The sequence below is a fragment of the Lasioglossum baleicum genome, chromosome 10 (assembly GCF_051020765.1).
Source record: "Lasioglossum baleicum chromosome 10, iyLasBale1, whole genome shotgun sequence".
Taxonomy (NCBI): Eukaryota; Metazoa; Arthropoda; class Insecta; order Hymenoptera; family Halictidae; genus Lasioglossum; species Lasioglossum baleicum.
In genome coordinates this window covers 8,850,506-8,867,326 of record NC_134938.1, presented here as the reverse complement: position 1 = coordinate 8,867,326, position 16,821 = coordinate 8,850,506, and the positions used below count along the sequence as shown (strand labels likewise).

The 16,821-nt window shown below is 40.2% G+C and overlaps 1 protein-coding gene and 1 long non-coding RNA gene across 3 annotated transcripts in view; one reads left to right on the top strand and one right to left on the bottom strand.

The window, feature by feature from the left end:
• The window catches only part of Sema2a (Semaphorin 2a), a 712,886-nt gene that overhangs the window by 275,206 nt on the left and 420,859 nt on the right, over nucleotides 1–16,821 (top strand). The window lies entirely within an intron of this gene.
• On the bottom strand, nucleotides 946–7,251 carry LOC143213070 (uncharacterized). The gene is made up of 3 exons (XR_013009857.1): nucleotides 2,072–7,251; nucleotides 1,838–1,992; nucleotides 946–1,741 (listed from the first exon to the last, which is right to left on the bottom strand). It is a non-coding gene; the product is annotated as an uncharacterized LOC143213070 (long non-coding RNA).

Below are 16,821 nucleotides of genomic sequence, written 5' to 3'. Positions count from 1 at the left end.
TAATAAAATGAAGACGTCACTGCATCAAAATGTATCACACAATGTTGGGCCCAAAAAACGGAGCAGGATTAATAGATAGACTGTGGATCTTTATGCAAAATAAAAATTGAAAGTTATTTATTCACTTAATTATAATCTGAATAAATAAGGAATCATATATGGACGTTCTCAATTTTTTAAATCTTCCTACAATTTTTAATTTCATCTACTCAATTTTCCTATAAATGCATAAAGATCCGCAGTCTATTTCAATAAACTCTTTACCTTTCTTTCTAATCGTATTATGGAAGCCGTTGGCAATGATTAACCACATTATATTACGCACGCAAAGAGATTCCTAAAATACCATTCGACCAGATGGAATTTAAAGCATGTCACCCGCAGACAGATTATTAACTGTAGAATATGGGAATTTCAATTACACAAAGAGTAGTCGTATGGAAATATTAATTTCTCCAATATGCTAAAATGATGCTCATTCTCCGAACGGAAGTACTTATCTCTCTTATTAAATGAATTAATTTATATTCGAAACGGACAGTGTATCGTACAGATACTCAATTTTATGGTCAATGATCAATTTTTCCTTCAATGATCAATTGATCAATTGATTCCTGTTTTAACTGGTTACATGACAGGAATCAGTAGACTTAATTTGAAACAGTGAAGACATTATGAAAGTTTAAAAATATTGTCTTATTTTCAGGCTACGAAACATATTAAAATGAAAAATAATTTTCTATTCCGCTCCAGTTTGTTGCTATTCAGATACAACATTTTTATCCGCTGTCTAATTACAAGTAACAACAGTGCCACTCGGGAATAGATAAAAAAAATTACACTTCGTCTTCGTATCAGCATCGAATTTCGACTCGTTGGATCCGCCATCTGTGCAACGATCATAATTCACGGCTGAGAATGAAACGAGAAGAGTCGATGTTGTCAGGGTGTCGTGTACAAAAAAGCGACTCCAGTGCAAAATGGTTAGTTGGCTAATATTAGGTTGCGGGTGGTAAAGGAACGGTGTGCGGGGATAAGTGTCGTGACGAGAGAGGTTGGGGAGAAAGAGGAAGGGTAGAAGGAAGAGAGCAAAGTAGAAGCCGACGGTTTTCCATCGATGGAAGATTGAATAATTCAAAAGCGTCTTGCCCAGCGATTTTCAAACGGCGAGCACCCACTTCTGCTTGCGACCGCAATCCCTGGTCTAATTCCGCGTCTCCGAATAAATGCATACTATTAATGGCAGGGTGGTAGAAGAGGGTGGTCGACGGGGAGGGATGGGAGGTTAGCTGCCGGGAGGACGACGCTTTTACGTTTCGATTCGTATATCCAACTCCTCTCGCCTTAGCTGAAGTACGCCGGGAATAGGGAATTCCTCTGGCCGATCTCGATATTCACGAGCGACGTTTGTCTACGCTTCTGAAGAAAAATCGAAGGTAAGAGCTCGAACATTCCCCTATGAGCTATGCATACATGCACGGTTATCCCGCGTCCCGATATTCCTCGGGAACCTCTGCGGCCATTAAATCGTCTTCCGAGGTATCAAACACTTTTTATTTCGCCAGACCCTCGAGTCGATGTTCTCGCGAGATTATGCTGATGATTGCAGATCATTGTAATTCGCGATGGGAAATTGTTCGGCACGATTTGTGTATCAATGTTGACGCAATGTTGATTGCGGACGTTCGTGACAAGAATGTCTATCACGTTGAGAACCAAAGGATGAGATTGTCTTTCTTCGCTGTAAATGAAGAGGAGAAATTAGAAATTTACAGAAAAAATTCATTCATGTATGAATCAAGATAAACTGTAAAAAAAGCTTCAAACTTGGAATTACCTCTTATATTCTGCATCGAAGATATTAGCTCGTGACAATTTTTGATCATTGTATCATACATCAAGAATTTAGTCTTCTGTATGAACAGCACATTTATAGGTAAATCAATATTAGCTCCATCACGTTGAGAACCAAATGAAGATTGTTTTCCTTCGCTGAAAGTAAAGAAGAAAAATGAGAAACTTATGTCACAATTTAGTAATAATAATGTTGACCATGATTGACTGCAATTACCTTGTCCTCCCTCAATAAAATGACTATATCAAATCGGAAACACAGTCACACAGTCCTGTTGCTGGCGAAGACTGTCCGAGGGCCGTCTGGCGAGGGTTAATCTCTGGCGAGGGTGTCGCCGGGTCTCTTTCGCAACTGAAATCCTCCGTGAAACGAACAAAGCGAAAGAGCCCAGGGTCAAAGGTGTCTGAAGCGTTGTCTGGTGCGGCTGTCGCATCCGGGATGCGCGTATGCACGCACGCGACACATCTACAAGCTTATGTACGGCAGGACGCGTCGGTGTAGAGTATGTACGCGCTCGGTGGTGCAGCCAGAGGTTTTTGAACGTTGCGGATGCAGCCACCCCACTAGACAGAAGAGACTGTCTAGTGTCAAGTGGCAGAGCGTGGAGGGCAGGGGGATTCTCGGTGCCACGGAAGAAGGGGAACCGGTGATTGTCCGTGAAAAGGGACGGGGGTGAAAAGCTGCGGGGGTTGGAAAGCGTCGGGGGTCGCGAGGGGTAACGATGGCTTGTCGCATGCAGAATCGCGGCTCGATGATCGTGATAAAACGACGCCATTAGTGCGTCGCTGAAAACTTGGTCCGCCGCTCTGGAAATATTTCCGGTTTCTTCTCCTCGTTTCGAAGATCTCCCGAGGAAGACTTCGCGCGTTTCTTACCCTAGCCGTGTGCTCTTCCTCGCGTCTTTTTCTGTCCGCCCGCTCCAGCTTCCGGGTAAACGATGACGCCATGAATCGCCCGTGCTCGAAAGCTTTTATCGCGGCCCCGCAAATATTTGTGCGTTTGTTTTGTTCTAGGCGGGATCCTCTCGAACAGGCGGACAGGGTAGATTTACGTTAAACAGCGGCCAGCCTGAGTAGATTAACCTAGTTCCTTTTTTTGGATAGGGGACTCATTGTTTGAGCAACTGCCGATTGAATGGTGTCGATTCTAAGCGGCTTTCTGAGTTTGTAGAATCGGTCTCGTAAGATCAAAATAAACGTCTGTGTGTACACTATATTTTTACTGCGAATGTTCAGCATGATTTGGAAACGATAAATGCCTACGGCACAGACAATTGTGTACGTACCTCAATTTGCTGCAACCACATCTCCTACGAAGAAAATAAATTTTGATTTCGTATCGTCTACTAAATCTGCGAAAGATAAGATGGTTAATAAGTCTGTGTGTAAACTCCATTTTTACTACGAATGTTTAGCATGATTTGGAAACAATGAATGCCTAACATTTTCTGCACATTTGCTGCAATCACATCTCTACAATGACGTCTGTCATGAAAACAAATTTTCATTTCGTTTGGCCTACAGAAAGACAAGATGGTCGGTCGATAATCCTCAAAGAATAGTCCCGAGGAATTGATTCTCGGTGGCACGTTACGTTCGCGAAAGTATGACACAATTTCACGAACGGCTCGTTCCACGGTCACGAAGAAAAATGCGGCGAAGTCGGTGGCGCACTACGTCTCCGTAACCCTCGAAATGAATCGAGCAGAAACCTCCATATTCTTCGAGGATTCCCGAAGATTTACACCGTCGAATAAACCCGCGTTCACGCGGTGTTCCGGCCTGTAACTGCATTCAATGCGCTCGAGCCTGAAATATGGGTAAACGTTACACTGCAAGTATTACCGCGTCACCGGCGATGAAGGTGTTATATTTCCGCGCTGTTACGCGAAATCTCGGCCGCGACACACGGCTTACGGGGGATCCCCCGGCGCAGCCGAATGGGTTCGCTCCGAAACTACCTGAATATCGTATTTCATGCGTGTATATCAGTGACTGCATTCCCTGTCTGGCCCGTGATTGGAACGCGGACGTTGCTGCGCCGGAATTCTGCGTTTCTTTTTCGATCAATCCGCTGTTCTTCTAATTCACGCCCTCGCACTATAGTCGCTTCAGCGAGGATACTGGCCCGTGCAAACCGCACAGGCGCGCCTGTGTAATAGCTTGAAATTTATGGTTTGCGTTGCACCGTGATTTACAGTCGTTATAAATATACAGCGAGTCGAAAGCTTTTCATACACACTTTTAAATGCGGTACATTTTTTAAAAGTGAACCAAGCAACTAAATTTTTTTTCGAGCAGTTAGAAGAACTGTTCCATTATATGACGTGCACAATTTTGATGACAATGTTGTAAGGAAAAATCAGAACCTCGGTTTATTAATAAAATTGGGCACATTCTTCTGGTATTTCTGATTTTCTATTTCTGTAAATTAAGCTATACAGGATTGATAATATACCATAATGTATATTAAATTGCAATCGCCGCACCTCTGTTTATCCATTTTTATCCCGTCCACGGAAGAATTGCAGTTCCAGCAGATAAATGGAGAAGGTTAGTTGGAGGAGTGTGTGCAATTCATCGAAAACGGTTTTGTGCGTTTTGTATCGCGACGATGAATGCTCTAAAAACAATGCGAAAATTTAATTTACGACCTTATACAGCCGATAAATAAACGTCGTTTTTGTGTTTTACGCGTTCGTTGTAATCAAATGGAGAGAATTGCAAAAGAGAGCGGGAAAATGCCGGCCGCGACGATAAACACAAATCAAACATGACTTTCAGCGGAAGTTTAGTGTGACAATGTCCGAGGAAAAGTGTAACCACCGGTGGCATTGAAGAAAATCTATAAAAAGACGATCGCGCGGGACTGAATCGTGTACGAGGAAATAAAATACGAGGCGGAAGAAAAAGCTGAAGAAAGTTAACGAGAGAGAGACGAGAGAAACCGCGAGGAAAAAGGGATTATGTTATGCTGTCGTGACGGGAGTTCATGAAACATCGTCTAGCTGTTGGCAGATAGTTGACCAAGGTCGTTTCTTTATATTAGACTCATAAAAGCACCGAGCCAGTGAGTTTATACGTCGGCAATTGCTACATTTCCCATCTTCTTCGGTTCTTTCTCGCCGGTGCTGTCGAGTTGGCGAACGCTCCACCGATGCTGGCCAGAACGAGAGTGCGATTAATGGATCCGTAGTCGCTAACAGACCAATCCGTCGTTCGTCGGTGATCTTCCACTTGTCTTCAAGCTGCAATTCGTAAAACGAGCCATCTCCCCAACCTGATTACCTCTAGATTTACGGAACTCGATTTGTTAATTTGATCAATTTCAAGCTTCTATTCTTGCTTAGCTATTTATACCGACGTTGGTGACATCAATTCAAGATTAAGTATCTCTGCACCAGTATACAGGGTGTCCCAAAATTCCTTCAACAGCCGGAAATAGGAGGCTCCTGAGATTATTTGAAGCAACATTTTCCTTTGCAAACATTCACGTAGACGAATAAATAAAATTCTATTCGAAAAATAAAAATTTCCCGTTATTTTTTTAACACACCTCGTACGTGCTAGTGACCCACAAGAAGTTAGGCAGCGTTTCCGGAGCACCGGAAACTGGCGCAACAACTCTGCATAACGCAAATGCATCTACGTCACTCACATATCTCTCGGTCTCAGAATCTCGGTGTTTCCTGTTGCACCTGCGTCTTTTCTCATAACGAATTCATCGGATCCTCCATCTGTAATACCGTTCCTGTTCAAATATTCACACTCTATCAACAGACGGAACACCGGAAGCCTTTTCCGGTTGCGAGACGTATCGTTCGAAAAATTCATGCGTCCGAATAAAAATAACGGCGCGAATGGTCTTGGAAATGAACGCACTAAAGTGTCGCTTCCCGTGACAGTAGCTTCGGTGCAGGTGGGAACAATATGGCTGCGAGCTCGGCAGAATTCGAAATCGAGGGGTGAAGAAGAGAATGTTGGTCAGTAAGACGTCGGGGAGACTTCTAAGAAATGTTTGTTGCTTCGATTCGAACATGCCCGAGCACAGTGATGTGAGTAGACTCCGGATTTTATGCATTTATAACAAAAATGAGTCAGTGTAATTTAAAACAGTGAAGATATTAAAAGATTTTGAGAGTATTAATATATTATTTTCATGACTAGACTGTGAGGATTTGATGCGTTTATGATAAAAATGGGTACGCACAGTTTAAAGCAGTGGTCAGGACATCACTGTATTAGTTTCAGTTTAATAAGATAATTAAATAATGAACAAAGTTTTTATTTGGCACCAGTGCTTTGCAAATAACGCAAAATATGATACAAATACGAAAACACTCGATCGTTGTACGAGGAATGTGTTTTCTAACGCAGTTCAGCGAAGACTGTCGAATGCTAGAAAAAATAGCCGGGAAGTAAGAAAAATGTATCGAAAATCGTGTACGACACGTTGCTTATCGGTTGCTCATGGCTGCTCCAACGGACGCAAATCGGAAAAGCAGTCGCTGCGAAGGGAGCTGACTTATCTACTCTGTTCCTGTTAGGGGTTGCCAAAAACGGGTGTTGCATGATATAGCAGGAGAGAAGTAACTTGGCAAGGGGGACACTTCGGAGGCCGTTCTCTCGACGAGCCGGACGAGAAGGAGGTGCAGTAAGTATGCGAGAGAAGCCATTACCGTCGAATAGACCGCGCGCGAGGGTGCACGTTGCGCGGCGAAAAAAAAAGCGTGGCCACGGTTGGATATGCGGGGGGTGTAGGTTGGGGGTTGGAAAATAGCGCGCTTTGTGCCGCGGGTGACGCTAGTCTTTATGGTGGTGCTCGGCCATAACGATGCCCATTGCATTGTGCCTGGTATAAAGCGGCGAAACCTCCGGCGAGGATCTCGAACCTGGCGCCGAGGACGCCGCGACGCGCGAACCGGAGCGTCTTCCGTCTTTCTCCGGTGTCATCCCTGCCCGTTTCCCTCGTAATGCGGCCAGACGACAAAAGAAACGAATGTCACCGGCGAACCGGTACTGCTCGACCGCCCACGCAAATGATTCCTCCCTCTTTTGCGGGGCCGATCGCGATCCCCGGAATGCGTCTGCGGAGGAAATCAACCAGATCACGCCCCCCCCCCCGTCGCCTTTCACCCGAAAACGCCGGGACGAGGAGAGATAACGGCCGAGAAATCGCACTGGCGAATTGGCTTCACTATCATCCTCGGCGCTCCCAGTTTTTCGAACGAACCGCAGCCCTCTTCTGCGAGACACCGCGTCGCTGATTGGTCTGGGGTGCGCTACAGGGTTGCGAAAATCTCAACTTTAAGGGAGTACACTCCTTCTTCCAGAATCGCAAGGGTGCGGGATTCGCGTTCTCGTTTCTCGAAGATACAAAAATGGGGTTTTTCAGTAGTAAAAACGTGACATAGTGCTAGATACGCTAAAACGCTAGATAGGTAGGAACGCTAGGTAGCTATTTTCATAGCTAAATGCTGCCGAATAATGCAAATTACGTGTCGTAAACGAAAAAATAGGACTTTTGAGGGCGATAGCGCCCCAGATCGATCTTTTATCTAGCGTTTTTGACTACTGAAAAACCCCATTTTTGTATTATCGAGAAATGAGAACGCGAATCCCGCACCCTTGCAATCCTGGAAACGAATCCTCTGGTATCCTCTACCGCCTTAAGTCTCCTGCGACTTCGGTACATTGCCTACCGGCGATCGTTTTTACAAAACTATGGGGCAAGAAAGTTATTGAGAGAAGTTATTGCTTTAATTTCATTTGGGAATCAATGTGTCATCTCCAAGGTCCGTCATGTGACACATTTATGTTAAGGGGGTGGAAATAGCCCTCAGTTAGAATTGAAAAATCTCTTTTATGAAATACCTCCTAAACTGTTAGGCCTAAAGGGAAATTTCAAAATCCAATTTGTGCGTCTTTGAATGACGAATCTCTTAGTGTAAACTAATTTTTAAAAAGATATCAAGAATTTAAAAAAAATCATATTGAATGGAAATATTCTAGGTCAGAAGAAATGTTTAGTTTTCGTGTTAAAATAGTTCCGAGTGCAGATATGAAGTTATTTGCCAGAGCAACGTGTTAACCTATAAATATGGCCGCCTATCTGCTGCAAAAAGTATACACTATTTTTAAAGTTTCACGAACCATTAAAAGTATCGTACAAGATTACCGTAAGGAGTGACATGTGACGGACGAAGATTGGCATCTGTGGTCCACTGACGGTTCTTCAATAGATCATTTCAATCTAAAATTCCATTTACGGTCCACTATTCTTCAATAGATCAATTCAGTCTAAAATTGCATCTACGGTCTTCATATCTAAAAATATTCGTTGGGTCAATTATGATAGAAAATGAAGTAACATTCTATATCCGTTCAAATACATGAATGGTGCATTTTAACGTGACAGGGGTTGTACTAGTTAACAATAGGAAAAATCAGAATTCGTTCGAGTCTTTAAATAGTAATATGTAGACAGCGGATCTTTATGCAAAATTGAAATTTTCTATCTGCAGTATAACGAAATGGAGCGAATTAGAAATTTATTTTCTTTGAAAATATGTTTAATAGGTTACACAGGATATAACAGTATTTTCAAAATCCTCAAATGTTGTTACCAGACTGCGGATCTCCATGCAAAATAATTAATGAATTTAACAGAGTAGAACTCATAAATTGACATCTTAAATTTTGAAAATGTTTCAACACTTTTGAATTTCGTCTAGTCATTGGTATGTTAACTTACACTTACTTAAAATCCGCTGTCTAGTAATATGTATACTCGAATTTAGTGGCAGCAATTCTCGTCGGGCTACAGTTCACAATTGTGCAAAAGGCGTAAGGAGATTTCCGTCAGGATGAGAATGTGCATCGTTCAGCGAAACTTAATCAGGTCATAGTTTAATATAAAAGTTCTTTAGAGGCTCCGGCTTGACGGAAACACCGGAACGCACCGAGGATGCGCGTCTTGCCTCGAACATTTCCAAGAGACTACAGTCGGTCTCTTTATGTTATTAGACGACGTTCTTGGTGAGCTCACGAAATTACCGCCTTAATTGAATTAGACAGAATGAGATGTTTTTCCTCGTATCGAGCGCACAAACGTGCGTTTAAATTCAAATTGCACGACAAGCATCTTTCACGCAGAAAAACTCGCGTTCCTTGTACCGAATGGTGTGCGAGCTGGTTTCATTCTCGTTATTATAACAATGTATCAATGTGTATGTATCAACAACGATGTATAAAATAATAATTGTCTTTGAAACCTTGCAGACCGTTCCACGATAGACATTATTATTCTGACTTTCTATTTTCATCTATAGCTGCGGTTCTATTTCAATTTCTTGATCGATTATTTTACAGTCAACAGATTTTATTATAAATTATTCAGAAGAGGTTGAAGATTCTAGACTGCGAATTTGATGGATTTACGACGGAAATGGATAAGTAAACTGACGCAAATGAATAGCCACTATTTTCGATTCGTGGAAATTTATTAAATGAAACAATTCATTTGATACGATTTCTACATCTTAAAATTGGCTTAGAAAGTTATTTTGCGTAAAAGTATTTGCAATCCACTTACCTCTAACCTGGTAAATACTTCAAAATCTAATGAAGTATTTCTGTGCTGCAGTTGTTAATTAAATTCAATATATTTCATCCCAAAATTTGATGGTTCGGAACCGAAGAATACACACAGTAAATTTAGTACACAAAATAGAATTCGCGATGGCGTGCTCCCTTACTTACAAATGCGGGAGAGCCTGAAGACTTATCATAGATACGCAGAAACGGTTGTATGTCTGCGTGCCGCAGTTCAATTGTCCCAAGTGGCTGACAAGAGTGTTGCGTTTAACCACAGACACGTCTAGCGATTATTTCCGGGCACTTGGAGCTTTATATCCTTTCCCTGAGCCAGCAGGATGATAATAGAGAGCCGGTTGACGCGCCACTGTTTTTGGACCGGGAATTATTGCCGGTTCCGCGGCCGCCTGATTTACATTTATTGCGCTGCTCGCGTAATGGTGCCGCTATATCTTCGGTTATTCCAACTAATTATACTCCCATTCCGATAAAATATGAGGTACGCGTTGTCGGACGCTCGTTCCGCGCGGCTTCGCTGCGTGAAGCTCAAGAATCGCTACGCGGTCCCGTATAACGCTCGCGAGTCGCGCGATAAGCAATTGTTAAACAGTTGCCTAACTTTTGCCAAGCAAAAACTTCGTTCTTTCTTTAGCAATTTTAGCAAAACGAAAATTTAAAAAAAGTTTTATCGTTGTTACACTTCCCGCAGATTCTGGATTACTTAAATGGATATTTTTCGCGGTGATAAATTTTTATCACACATACAATGACTCCCATTAATATTCAGACGCTCTAAAAAAAAGATAACTTTTTTAATGTTGAACGATTTGAACATTTTTGGGGAGCTACAGCAATTAGTTTAGTACAGAATGTAAACAGATATTCTTTCAAAAATTGCAATTGGTCGGAATTGTAGAGAAAATGCTAAAAGCTGCATTTTACAAGTTTTTTTATATGGACCTATAGCATATATTGAAAATTTTAAAAATACGTTTTGTAGATCTGTGTTGATGATATGCATTGCGAAAGTTTCATGCTTTGACAGGCATTGAAAGATGATATAAAATTTCTTAATAATTTAATTCTATATTTTAAAATAATATTAAATTCCCTACTAAAGTTTTATGAATAATACTACCCCCTCAAATAATATTAATCATATAAAATTTCATATTCTCAGATTTAGTGCAGTCAGAGGCCGAAAATCGTGAAAATCTGAAATTTTTACCATATTGAAAAGTTCGTAACAAACTTATCAGAATATGTTAAAATTGATACAGATCTACGAAACGTGTTTTCTAAATTGTTCCATATAAACCCGCATAAAATAGTTGCAAAATACAAACTTTCAGAATTTTCTCTGCAATTCCGACAACTTGCAATTTCTTTCAAAAATTTTTTCACGTTGTGTAGCAAATCAATTGTTCTCTTTAACCCCTTGCCGTACAATTTTCTGTATAGTTACAGTGATTAGAACGTCTTTGTGAAAAGAAAATTTATGATTTTTGTATGGCTACATTTATTTTAATGCTTAAATATGGATTACAAATTAATCAAATTTTATTTCATTTAAAAAGAAAGGCGTAACATTCATATTTGTTAGACTTTGTTTCAAATCGTCATCACGAGTGTCGTTAAAATACGGCAAGGGGTTAAAAGTGTCCGAATATGAGTGTCACTGTATACAGAGACAATTCGGTGCTAATTATTTCGTGTCGCGTCGATGAGACGATCCGGAGGGCCTCGGTGAACAACCATACGTTTGCTGGGGGACTTGCACGTCGCGATTCCCGAGGCCGAGATAATTTTCGTGGTCGACAGCTAATTACATTTAGACCGGGAGCGGGGCGGAAGACTCGGAGGCTACGTAATCAGAACTCCCGAATAATCCTGTTCCCGATAACTGCGCTGCAGTTTCCTCGAGCGTCGATGGTGGTCACCCGCGTTTCCAGGCGGTCTCGAATCATCCGCTGTCTCAGCAGACCCCTCCCGGTGAGTTAATTGCCCTCGTTCGTTACGATTACTCCGGACGATACATCCTTTTTATTGTTACGCCGTGGCTGGCGCAATTGAACGAGCATCGGCCACGGTATTATTCCAACGGAATAGACAAAGACGACCATCCGTTCCACGGATTCCTGGTTAATACTCGATAAAGGAAGATCGCCGCTCGAGTGGGCCCTCTCCCGTTTGATTATACCCACGGCCATTCGCGCGCATTGTGTACCAGGGCTTCTCTTTGTGGTCACTGCACGCTACCGAGGCTGAATCCCCGACGGATCGTTCTACATACTTCAGGAATTTCGATCTGACCGGGCTCTATGAGAACCTACCATCACCCGACTCATCTTCGTAGACGTCGATAGGAATTCGCTACGTCCTCAAATACCGAAATTCGCGTACCGAATTACGCATTGTCGAACATCTCGCTACGCTTGCTCGCAACTTCAACGTTGAAATTAATCGAAACACTTCTTCGAGCAGAGTGCTGCAGCTTTGTGCAAAATAATAACCGTTCACCTCAATCGCAACAAGCTAGGAATAGAAATTTATTTCCTTTATCAATACGTCCAATAAGCTGAAAATAACATCACGATATTTTTAACCCTTTGCTGTCGGAGCTATTTTAACTTGAAAATTAAATTAATTTCTTTCCGACAGTTCTTCTTCATTTTATGGATATGACAGCGGATCTATATGCAAAATAAAATAATTATACACCATCTGCATGGAAATGAACAGAGTTGGGCAATAAATAAATTTATTTAAATAAGTAATTATTTAAATAACAAGTTATTTGATATTTGGATATTCAAATAAAACGCAAAAATAATTATTTATTATTTGAGCAAGTCTAAATGAATTTATTTAAAATAATAAAGTTAATTGTTATTTACAAATACAATTTGCAATTATTATTTGTATTAAGAAAGAATAAATTAAATTGTATTTTTATTCATTAATACCACCGGCGGTATACCTTAAGTAACTTTTATGATATTTAAATAAAAAGTTTAGTTATTATTTGCAATTAAAATCACACGTTTATTTATTATTTGATTATTTAAAATAAAATTTGCCCAACACTGGAAATGAAGCTAAATAAAGGTATACTTCTTATGTAAATAATTTTAATTGGTTGAAAATAAGGTCTCTCTATATTTTCACATTTTTAGAATGTTTTTACTGTTTTAGGTTTCACCTACTCATTTTTGTCATAAATCCATAAAATCTAAGGGGTAACTTCTTCTAATGTTTTCACTGTTTTGTGGATCCTATTCATTTGCGTTACGAATGCATAAAACGTGCAATCTAATCATCCTATTCTAGTTGCATTGTGTCTACCATAAGCTCGAGTCTTTCATGATTGGTCAATGGAAATCTGCCACTGAAAATCTTGTCTTACTGTCCCGCGTCACCTCTGTTGTGATTTACAGGTACAATTAGAACTCGAATCGAGAACGTCGGGCCACAGTGGTCATAAAGCACTTTGATCGACCGCCCTAATCGATCACGTTTCGGCCTCGCGAGGCTGCAACAGAATTTATAGTTCGAATGTTTGCTAAATGACGGCGATCGCAGAGGTAATTCGCGACGTCGAGCGACGAACAATTTCGACGCGTGCGAACGGGAACACAGTAATGAAATCATGCAATTTTGAGCCGCAAGATTAAAGAAACGGGGAGTCTCTTTGCAGAGTTTTCATTTCAACCGACACTTTTAGACTCCGCGTTACTCTTTCGCTGCCTTTGTTATGCGATTTTATTGTAATCCTCGCTCTCTTTGTGACTGTCTTGCGGTGTTCTACCTACGCGGTGCTCTCTTGGATACGTAAATGTACTTAGCAATGCTTTTCCCACGCGGTGAAAATACGAATGTGCGGTAGAACAGTGAAAATTTTTGTCGTATGAATTCTCTTTCTGCAAAAAACTGGAGAATCTATATGCATTTGTAGTCATCACTCCACCACTAAGCAGCACCCACGAAAATGATTTAAATAAAAGGAAATTTTTAATATACCACGTTTTTAAGACGAACTAAAAAGAGTAAAATAATTTTTCCTAGCCCCATACACATAGTCCTGAAAATTCGTGATTGTGAATTTTTAATAGCTATGAAAATACTCGTTAGATTTAAAACGAAAAACGTGGGGCGCATGCAATAGATAATTAATGCATGAATAGTTCACCTAAGTCACTAACAATTTGATTGCACTGCAAATGATATGAACTGTTGTGTGTGAGTTTTCTCAACGGCAGCTACTCTCTACACTCCTTACTATTATCTTGCGCCCCACGTTTTTCGTTTTAAATCTTACAAGTATTTTCATAGCTATCCAAAATTCACAATTACAAATTTTCAGGACTATCTGTATGGGGCTAAGATAAATTATTTTATACCGTTTAGTCTGTCTTAAAAACGTGGTACATTAAAATTTTTTTAAATTTAAATAATTATTTTCTGCTATTTAGTCTTGTGTGTGTGAAATGTTTCAATCGGTTTTAAACATTTTGATGAGATTATAACAGAGACATGTGGTAAATTTCAGGTTTATTTCAGTTTCTCTTCACCTGATCATATCTGAAATAGAAAATTGTTATACCTACCTACCTACCAATAATATATCAATCTGTTTAATTTTTATATTCTTCTGAAAAATAAAATAAAGAAGCAAGAAAAATTAATTTTATAAGATTTTTTATAAGATTTTTATTCCAATAAAACAAATTAATGCCAGATCCTTCTTAGTTATCAATTTTAAATATCACTTACAAGAAAGCGAGTTAACATTGCATTGTCATCCAGTTCTGAGCTATGTTTAAAGTTTCATTTCCTTTTCGTTTCATCGAGAAATTAGTTTAAAATCAATTGCAAAATTTGTACCGAACAGACAAACAAGAAAGGGAGTTAATAAAAACGTGATGATAAAATGAATTACTCTGTCAAACTCGGTCCTCAAAGGGGTTTGACCCATATTTACTTCTTCATCGAGCGTTAAAATTCTCTTATTCCGACACGGAAGCGCTTTTATAAGAAAAATAGTTTAGTCTCTTCGGAACCACAGAGTTTACCGCTCGCGATGGCCCACTTTGTTCTGTAGCTCCGGGGCAACGTCTGGCGAAACGTCGTGATCATTTCCGACCGGTTTGCGATACACGCCGTGTGTGTATGTGTGTATAGTGAATTTAAACGTGATCGTGGGGCTTATCCTTGTAATCGGGTTGATACGTCATTGCTAGCGGCGCTTTTTGTTTTCCGCTGACAAAATACTTCTTCTGTAGAGTGCGTCTTCCTTCCTGTATTCAACTTTCGAAACTTTTTTCTGTCGGAATTTCTTTAAGGTCCTTCGGGTACATGCACATTGTGTACACGCATCAAAACTTTAAGATACAGGATCTGTGTGTTTCAAATAAAACTTATTCCATGTCAAGGGATTGTCTTACGATGGACAACAAATTTATTTAAGTATTATATAAATATTTACGTGTGGTGTTTCTCTTAAGGTTGTTCAAGGCCATTTATTGCTATCCAAGCTTTAATCGGTCTTTGTACTCACACTGAATGTAAGTCTATTACATTCATTTGTTACAACCCTAAATATTAAGGGGTTGAAATCGACACTTGTAAATTCGGCTATTTTTCGATTTTGCGTTTTAACTAAACTGTGGATCTTTATTCAAAATAAAAATTGCCTGCCTCGATTGCAAGAAATAGAAACTAAATTGAATATTATTACTTCCCTTAATGATTTTAATAGAGGAGAAATCATATATAGACATCTTCAATTAATTAAGTTTCTCAACAATTTTGAATTTCATCTACTCAATTTTGCTATAAATGCATAAACATATGAAGAAAGTTTCCAGACAAAAGCTGTTCTTTTTACGCGGACTGTCCTCCAGTAAAACATTTACCAATTGTTTATAAAGGTACAAAAATGTTTCAAAGGTTCGGGATCATTCCTGATCGGTTGCATTCGTTTCACTTGCAGTTCCTGACGAATGCATTTTGACCTAACACCGTCCGACTTCTTTCAACACGTTCAGCCAGCTCACTTTCTTCGCATCGTTTCTGTAACAATACACAGTGTGTCGCGGCCAACGAAATCAGTGGCCGGCCGAAGGGACGAAAATAAAATTCGGAGCCAGCCACGGCAACAAAGCGGCAAGGAATCGCGTCGAATTTCCTGTTTCAATTTCGCGGGGCAGTATTCAATTTCGCAGGCCCGCGGCTAAGGGGCGCTCGGATATTTCTTTAGCTCGGCCCGTCGCCGCGTCGTCGATCTCCTATTCTTTTTTCCGAAATTCCTTTTTCTGCTGGGTTCTACCAGACTGACGCTGGCGATATCCAACCGCAATTCCGCACCCCGGCTTCGAGCGAGAAGAAATGACTTCGCCACGAGTAACGTAGTTAGGCGAACGCGTGGTCAATGAGCCATTTTGTACCCGAACCCTCTGGGCTTATTTTTCATCCCCCTCGATCTCACCGAGCACATCATTCTCCTAACGCTTTACTTCCGACCTCGCACAGCACTAACTTCGAAGCTGGGGAAACGTCGATACGTGATTGTTCTTACTTCGATGTGCACCATTGTACTTCAGCGAGGGCTGCAGGGCTGCAAGCATTTATCTTCTTCTTTACTTTATTGGATGCACAAATAATTTGAATTTCGCTTTCTTCCCGCTCTTGATGGCTTTTTAAAGCTTACAGAAATGACAAGTTAAATAACAAGTGTTTCATTTCACATCGAATTTCTTTTAATTCGTGTAGCACAACGAATTAAACATACCATAATAACTAAACTGACTAAACTATGCATTTATAGCTTTTGAACATTTTCAAGAACTGCTGTAACATAAAATGCCACAGAATTTCGTACGATTTTTATTTATTTCAAGTCTACAAAGGCTACCACCACTGAAAATCAGATTTTATGTTTCCACTTTCTTAAAATTTGCCTACAAAAATTGAAAATTGCATAAACATCCGCAGTCTAATGATAACAAATAAATTCAGCTTTAACCTTCTCTCTCTGTATACTCTTATTCCAACGTTAAAAATCATGAAAAAGTTGAAACATATCACAGATAGCACTTCCAGAAAATCCATGGAAATTTTCCATTCATCAACATTTTATTTCAGTTTTTGTCAGCCTGGGATGCACATGCACCCCATACACAGAGAGAAGGTTAAAACAGTATTTAAAACAGCGTTTTTTCCAAACTACAAAGTACATACTCTATATACATATTTCCACATTATTTTCGACCAGTTTACCCTCTACGTCTGAGAACAACTTTCAAGAACAAAGAAACACTTCGGCGCGTCTCCGTCTCAGAAATCTCCGGACAGCCTCTGCTTTTTATTCTT